This window comes from Uloborus diversus, chromosome 8 (assembly GCF_026930045.1).
Source record: "Uloborus diversus isolate 005 chromosome 8, Udiv.v.3.1, whole genome shotgun sequence".
NCBI classification, from domain to species: domain Eukaryota; kingdom Metazoa; phylum Arthropoda; class Arachnida; order Araneae; family Uloboridae; genus Uloborus; species Uloborus diversus.
In genome coordinates, this window is record NC_072738.1 from 152008611 (window position 1) to 152016809 (window position 8199).

Genomic DNA, 8199 nt, shown 5'->3' on the forward strand with positions numbered 1-8199 from the left:
TATGACCAAAAATTAGGTAAAGATAATCATTCAAAATTGCAAAAATAAATAAGCAAATAATTAAACAAGACCAAGGTAATAAATTCTTTAACTCTTTAGTTATTAAAATAAAAAATAAAATAAGCTAATCTGATGTAGCAGTGTCAAAATAACTACTAATTGCCAAAAATATAAAAATATTTACAAAATGCACAAGGATTGAAATCTCAAACAAGGGAAGCAAATTTTCGCGAATTAAGTTTAATGTTGTCATGTTTCCCATAAAATAAACTTATATTTTACTGAAATTAAACATAAAATATGCTAATCAACGGTAGCAAATATGAAAATAACATCCGATTAGTGAATATATTTAAATATTTGCAAGATGCAAAAAGATTGAAATTTCAAACATGAGAAGCAATTTTTCGCAAAGTCTGAGTTCGTTCGACGTGGCATGTTTCCCATGAAATAAATTTGTTTTTTTATTAAAATTAAACAAAAAATATACTAATCTAATATGCGAAACTAACATTTGATTAGCAAAAAATATTTAAATATTTGCAGGATGCAAAAAGATTGAAATTTCAAACACAAGAGCAATTTTCCACGAAACCCGAGTAAGTTCAATGTTGTCATGGTTTCCAAATTAATCTTTGTTAATTAATGAAATTAAACAAAAAATAAACTAATCTAAGGTACCATATGTCAAAATACCTTTCGGTTGTAAGAAACATCAAAAATATTTATAAGATGCAAAAGGATTGAAATCCCAAACACGGAAGCAATTTTTCGCGATGTTGCATACTGAACACATGTTCAGAAAATTGCATTGGTGAAATACTTTTTTAAAACTTCTAAGCACAATTCGTTGATTTTTGAGAGAATTTAAGCACTAAGAAACTTTTTCAAGGTTTTCAAGCACTTGAAAATGAACTTTTTTTTTCAAGCACTTTTCAGGGTTTTTCAAGGGCGTACGAACCCTGACACACATACATACACACACCTAGACACTCACATACACACAACCATAGGCGGATTTAGGACTGAGTTCCTGGGGGGGGCAGGATTTTTTTTTAGCAACATTTTTATTGCCCCCCACTCCCATTTTTTTGTCTATTTCCTGTGATGCATAAACGCATGCTTTATTTTTTTGTGTGTCGTTTTCATTAATGTGTGTTTTCATGCTCTCCTTTTTAAATTGACCTTAAGAGAGGGAGCTGGTATCAAGAGAGCGACGCAGGGCTCCCTTTTAAGTGGGAAAAATAGAATATCTCCAATTTTAGAAGGCCGGGGGTTTCTCCCCCGGAGGAAACTTTGTAAAATGGATATGAAGTTCTGCATTTTAAAGCCTTATAAAGGTTAATTGGATAACAATAGAAATTGATAGCTAGATTATACAGTTGTACAGTATTGTTCAAACTTTGTAAGAAACAGCCATTTTAAGTTTGAAAGAAATAAAAAATTTTGAAAAAAAAAAAAAAAAAAAATAGAACCAACTTCAAAATTGCTCTAAAAAGTGAAAAATAATTTTATTCTTTAAACAACATCGATAATATTTTTAAACATAATTTTTAAAGTTGGCGCAAAAACAAAAAGTAAAATCCAGTGTAACCATATGCTTCGTTCATATTTTTTTCAGAAAACATCCAAAGTTAGGAACGAAACATTAATATCGTTACTAAAATATGCTGTTATCAATGCATAATGTATAAGTTAGAGAAGAAATTGGGCCTGTTTAAATTTATAGTTGTAGCGAGTTACGGTTGTGAATGATTTTGTCTATCCTTTTTGCGCCAACTTCAAAAATTATGTTTCAAAATATTATCGATGGTGTTTAAAGAATAAAATTATTTTTCACTTTTTAGAGCAATTTTGAAATCGGTTCTATTTTTTTTTTTTTCAAAATTTTTTATTTCATTCCTTTTAGTATAAATATTTCAGAAATAGTAAGAGTTACCATCACCAAGCTTCACCTTATTTTTTTTCATGGAATAACATACTAAAAAAATATATATAAATATGACTTAAAACTTTAAGCGATTGCCGCTAAAAAAATTACCCTTGTTCCTCTGTGGAATTCATTAGTGTGTTAATTTAATTATAACCATTTAAATATTACGTTTTCCCTAACTAATGTACATTTCGCAGCATACAAATTGCTTGTGATGCAACCCTGTATCTCCTTACTTAGTCCAGATCATCTGTCATTGGCATAGTTGATAACGATAAAAACACTAAACTATAGTTGAGGCAAACTTAACCTGGTAGCATTGTGAAGGCCTAAGCAGATCTTAATCACATCATTATCTCGCTTCAAGGTTAGGTTTACCCCTACTATAAAGCAATAACACTGAAGAAACTTGATGCTTGCTTCAGAGAAGCCTTCATTCAAAATTATCATTACAATTACTATTAATGTTACTGTTGTAGGGCACCAAAACTTTATAACTATGGGTTTTATATTTAATCATTTAATAGGAAAATTACTGTTTTTTGCCCATAACTTTTTTTCTATAGAGCAAATATGGTCAAACAAAGTAATGGGACCTAAGTTGAGCCATCTCCTATCCATTAAAAAAAGATCATCAAAATCGGTTCACTAGGTGAGCTGTGAGTGGACAAACAGAAAAAAAAAAAAAAAAAAAACGTACTGTATGAACTGATAACCGCCTCCTTTTTGAAGTCGGTTTTTAATAAACTATGGATTTCTCATTATAACAACCTTTTTTTAATTATAAGTAGTGCAGAAAACGAAAAGGAGTAGAGGTAGTGTATCATTTTTTTCCTGGCTAAACAGATTAACAATATGCAGTAGAAATAATTGGAGCTCACTTTGCTTAGGATTTTCAAATACTTATCTAACTATTTTCAAGGACTCTAGAATAAATAAAATTATTTAACGCACTTCATTTGTACTTTCCAGTCTCTGATATTTTAGTATTTGATTGTAAATTTTTACAGTCCTGTTCTAACTTTGTGAGAAATAGCTATTTTAAATTTAAAAGAAAAAAGAAACCATAGATTTCTCATGACAACTTTTCTTCAGTTGCAAGTGGGGCAGAAAATGAAAAGAAATAGAAGTAGTGTGTATTTGTTTCCGTGATAAACAGATAGACAATATGCAGAAGAAGTAAGATAAAAGCAATCAATACAAAAGAATTTCTAAAATACTGCATTCGAGATTGAATAAATAGCAAGATATGAAACATATGAGTCACAAAAATTTATTTCAAATAATTTGTTACAAACGTGAGAACCATGATTTTTACATTTTAATACAGGATGTGGTAAGGAGCTGAATTTGACATATTTTGGCATTCCTCCCCCTCTACCATTTCTTAGAAATTTTAAAATTTAAGGTTTGTAGCCACACGTTTCCAAATATTCAAGGTTTTCAAGCACTTAAAAATGAATTTAGTTTTTTCAAGCAATTTCCATTTTTTAAGGAACGAACCATGAATTTTTTTTGGGAGTTAGGGATCCACTTCAAAGCAGGGGCCCTAAGCAATAGCTTGTTTATCCTATAAGCAAATTTGGCCCTGTTTGTAATTCACTCTTTCCTGCAAATTTTTGCTTGATTTTTTGTAATTTTTACGAAAATTCGTCAGTTTTTACCGTTAAAGGATTTTTACGATTTTACCAATCTTTGTTAGTTTTTTTATAGACTTTTTATAAAAATTTTCCAAAACTTTTGATGACTCAATTATTTAGATTTCAATAATGACATGGGCTGACTCACTTAGATTTAGATGATTATGACTTACCTTACTTTTTAAACAGTATTTATAAAGTAAGTAAAATTGTACTCTCCCTCTAAGTAAAAATATTCATTTAATCAGAACACTCAGATAACTGAAATTTATTCAGTTTGCGGTAGTATTTATTTTCTCCCTCTCTCTCTTAAAAAGAGAGAGAAAAAAAACTTTTTTAGAATTTCTCAAAAGACGAATTAATCTACTAAAAACATAAATAAAATGCACAAATATACTTGAAATGTGGACGCAAAACATAACGAGTAGATCGTTCCGTTAGTGCGAATGGGGGGGAGGGGGGTTCCCTTTTGCTTTAGGTTCCAAATTGTTAAATTAATCGTCAATTATTATAAGTGTTGCAGCTTAATGTATAGCTCGTTTAGCCTATATTTTCATTCATATACTTGCCCAAATGGTTCTCAGTCCAAAATAGTAAATTTAGACACATTTTCAGCACCCCAGTGACAGCTGTACTATTTGTATTTAATGTTCGTTCCCCCCCATTTTCTTTTCTCCCATCAGAAAAAGACATTCGCTTTTCTCTTCGTTTTCATTAAACTATTCAAAAAAGAAAAAGTCATGATTTTTTGTTTTAAGATTTTGGAATATGTGTTGTTACTATATAAAGTCCTCTCAAAACTGGGGGCATTGCCTCCTATGCCCCCCCTATAAATCCACCCATGCCCTTCTAAACTATTCAAAAAAGAAAAAATAATATATATATATATATATTTTAATTTTTGGAAGATGTGTTTTTACTACATGAAGTCCTCCCAAAACTGGGGGGGCATTGCCCCCTCTGCCCCCCATAAATCCGCCCATGCACACAAGTACCCACACACTCATGCCTGCACACAGATACAAACACATATGCTTACATACACATACCCCCCCCCCCCACACCTACACACACACTCATGCCTGCACACAGACACAAACACACATGCCTACACACATGCACATACCCCCTTAACACAAACACACACGCCTACATATACACAAACACTCGTGATTGCAAAAAACATAATTTGAATTCCAGATGACAAAATTCAAATTATTTTTTTTTCTTAGCTTTATGAGTTACCTGATGAATATGCAAAAGCTGGAGCAATTCAACCATAAAGGAGAACTATTTCAATTTTTGAATCTTAGAATAGCCTTGTTCGTTACACTAACGCACTTACCTAAACAGTAGAGATGGACTACAGTGCCTCGAGAAAACTCTAGTTCTTCAAAAGGTGCCGCTAGTCGTAAAAGCTAGAGAACCCCTGAGATACGAGTATTTCTTTTTTTCCCCCCTCTCAGTGCAATAATAATCTTCATTAGTCACTCTTACGCTAGACATTCATCAGGCCCGTCATTTCGATTTGTACAAGGATGGGGACAGGTGTATACAAAATGCAAATTTGTCAGAAAACAGCAAAAACCAATAAAACATCAAACCAATAAAAAACAAACCACTTCTACATTTGAACGAAGCAATTGCCTGTTTGGTGATATTTTGGTATTTGAAATTTTAACCTTAACTCCAGAGGATAGCATTAATTTTCAACCACTTTTTTGATTCTTTATTTCCCCTAAATGGCTGTCTTACCAGTAAAAGTTACTGGATCGAGTTCAAATGATAAAGCCTTTCCTCGCATGTTAAACATTACCAAAACATGTTCCAGTGGACCCTCGTTTTATGCGGGGGTTATGTACCACGGAAATGCCGCGTAAATGGAGACCTAATATTTGTATTGAAATAGGGGTTAGGTTCCATAGGCAAATAAAAAAATTCATTTAGCGATGACTAATTGTACATATAATAAGTTTAACATGTACTTATTTCGATTTCTATGCACAATATGCATAAAGAAAACAAATTAATTTGGTGTTCTGTTTATAAAAAGAAGCTGGTCTTTTGGCAGAATTTTTCTCTGCAGTTCTTTGCAGAGCATTAACGCTTCATAGATCACTTGCGTCATTTCCATGACAGAATCTTTCTTCACTAACAAATCAGAAAGATCATTTCTATTACGTGAAATACACCGCCAGCTCAGTAATTTCCAGCCGAGGACTGTATTTGGTCACTCGTCTGGTCTGCTAATTCCATATTAGCTACCAGTTTGTTTCGCACTCTTGGCTTCCTTAAGAGATTTTCCATCTCCAGCTCAGTCACTTTCCTATGCCGGGCTGATGAGTGCTAATAAGCACAAAACTGCAGTCCTCGGCTGGAAATGACTGAGCTGGCGGTGTATTTCATGTATTTCTGCTTTAGCCCTGGCTAATGGGCGGTAATTTACTGAATCATTTCTATTGTCTAGGAATGACTCAAATTTTTCAATGTGAACGTTTTTGGTTGTGTGTCAATGATGATGGTATCCTCGCTGTTTTTTTTTTCATAATTTGACACTTTTAAAAGCTCTTCTTCCAGTGAGCTCTGAAACTGTGAGTTTAATAATTTTACTTCTGGAAAGATCTCTAGAACCAATCGCATAAAATGTCTCCAGTGGCCCAAGCTCGATTATTAGTATGCCAAAATGCAATCTATTATGTGTAATCTGCAATCTTCAGGAGTTTGGATTTTGAAAGAGGGGACAATTTTATCTGTTTGCATTGCCGCATCCGCGTAAAATCGAAACTCATCCGTGTAAAATAAAATAAAGGTGTCAAATCTTAAACCACGTATAATTGAAACCGCGTAAAATAAACCTGTGTAAAACGATGGTCTACTATATCACTATTGCAATGGTTGGATCAGAGAATCCATTGCAATTCATTACCTTTTTCCAGGTTTCACTTTGAACAGTGTGGTCTAGCACAAACATGTAACACATTAAGCTTTTTCTGCTGACAATTGCTGATAAAACTTGTCGGACATCGTACCATCTAATTTACTTTTATTCCGGTTACCGGGTGACAAAAAACTTGAAAATTTGAGAAATACCCAATAATGCCATCGCCAGATATCTTTATCTTTACTAATAATAAAGCTGAAAGTCCCTCTGCCCCGAGGATGTCTGGATCTCTGTGATGCGCATAGCACCTAGACCGTTCGGCCGATTTTCATGAAATTTGGCACAAAGTTTGTAGCATGGGGGTGTGCACCTTGAGGCGATTTTTCAAAAATTCGATGTGGTTCTTTTTCTATTCCAATTTTAAGAACAAAAATATAGTAAGATGGACGAGTAAATTATGAAATTATCATAACGTGGAACCATAACATGGGCACAAGCAGTTTGGCGAGATACGAAATTATCATAACGTGGAACCATAACATGAGTACAAGCCGATTGGCGAGAAAATTCACCATACATTATTTGTAAATATACAGGCGAACCAAGACCTTTTAATTTTCCTATTGTGGGCAAAGCCATTCGGGTACCACTAGTTTCAATATAAAACCAATTACCTTTTTGTTTTCATCGATCGAGGGCTGTAAATTCGCTCACTACACCATCCCGCTCCCAACGTTATTTTCTGCTGGTCTCTGTCCATTGAATATGTTTTTCTACAAATAGATCGAAGTTTTTCATCTGTAAGACTCACTAACCTTTTTTTTAGACTTCTATTTTTTCAAAACAAATTTGTGTTATGGCTATTTGAAGCCACTCCGGCATTCCTTTTGTTCCGTCTAATTGCCCGTTTTCTGCGAGAAAGATTTTCTCTGATTGTCCAATCTTGCTTCATAACAAGTGGGGACTAGAGCTGCTGACACTGTTTTTGAAATTTTTTTTAGAAGTTAGGGCATGTATCCTCTCATCACATCACAATTGCTTCAATATTGGATTTAATATTCACATGAGCAATGAGACGATGAAGAAATGATGCAAGGTGTCCCCACAGCTGATCAAATGATGCAAAGCATAAAACAATTTTTACTTGCAAATGCCAACCAAGAAGCAAATTTTCAAAACATGTTATAGAATGTGCTATAAATGATGTTGTATCTAAAAAAAAACCAAGCATATTTTACACGTTTTCTCCACTACTTCAATACATAAGAGTAAATTTTTAAATATCAACTTAGATTTTTAACTCGGGCTCAACTTTATGTTTTCCTACTTAGAACATTTTTAAACAGTAACATCAGTTTAAAAATAAAAATGTGTTCAAAATTTAGGGCTTGAAAAAAAAAAATATTAATTTGAATTTTGACCTCTTGAATTCAAATTATGTTTTTCGCAATCACGAGTGTGTGTGTGTAGGGGGGTATGTGTATGTGTGTGTAGGCATATGTGTTTGTGTCTGTGTGCAGGCATGAGTGTGATGAGTGTGTGGGTGGTTGTGTGTAGGCATGAGTGTGATGAGTGTGTGGGTAGTTGTGTGTGTATGTGTCTGTATGGTTGTGTAGGTGTCTGTATGTATGCGTGTGTGTATGTATGTGTTTGTGTATGGGTGTATGTATGTGTGTGTAGTTGTGTATGTATGCGCGTGTGTGTAGCATATGGATGCAACCTGGAGACGGTTTTCGCTATAGGAG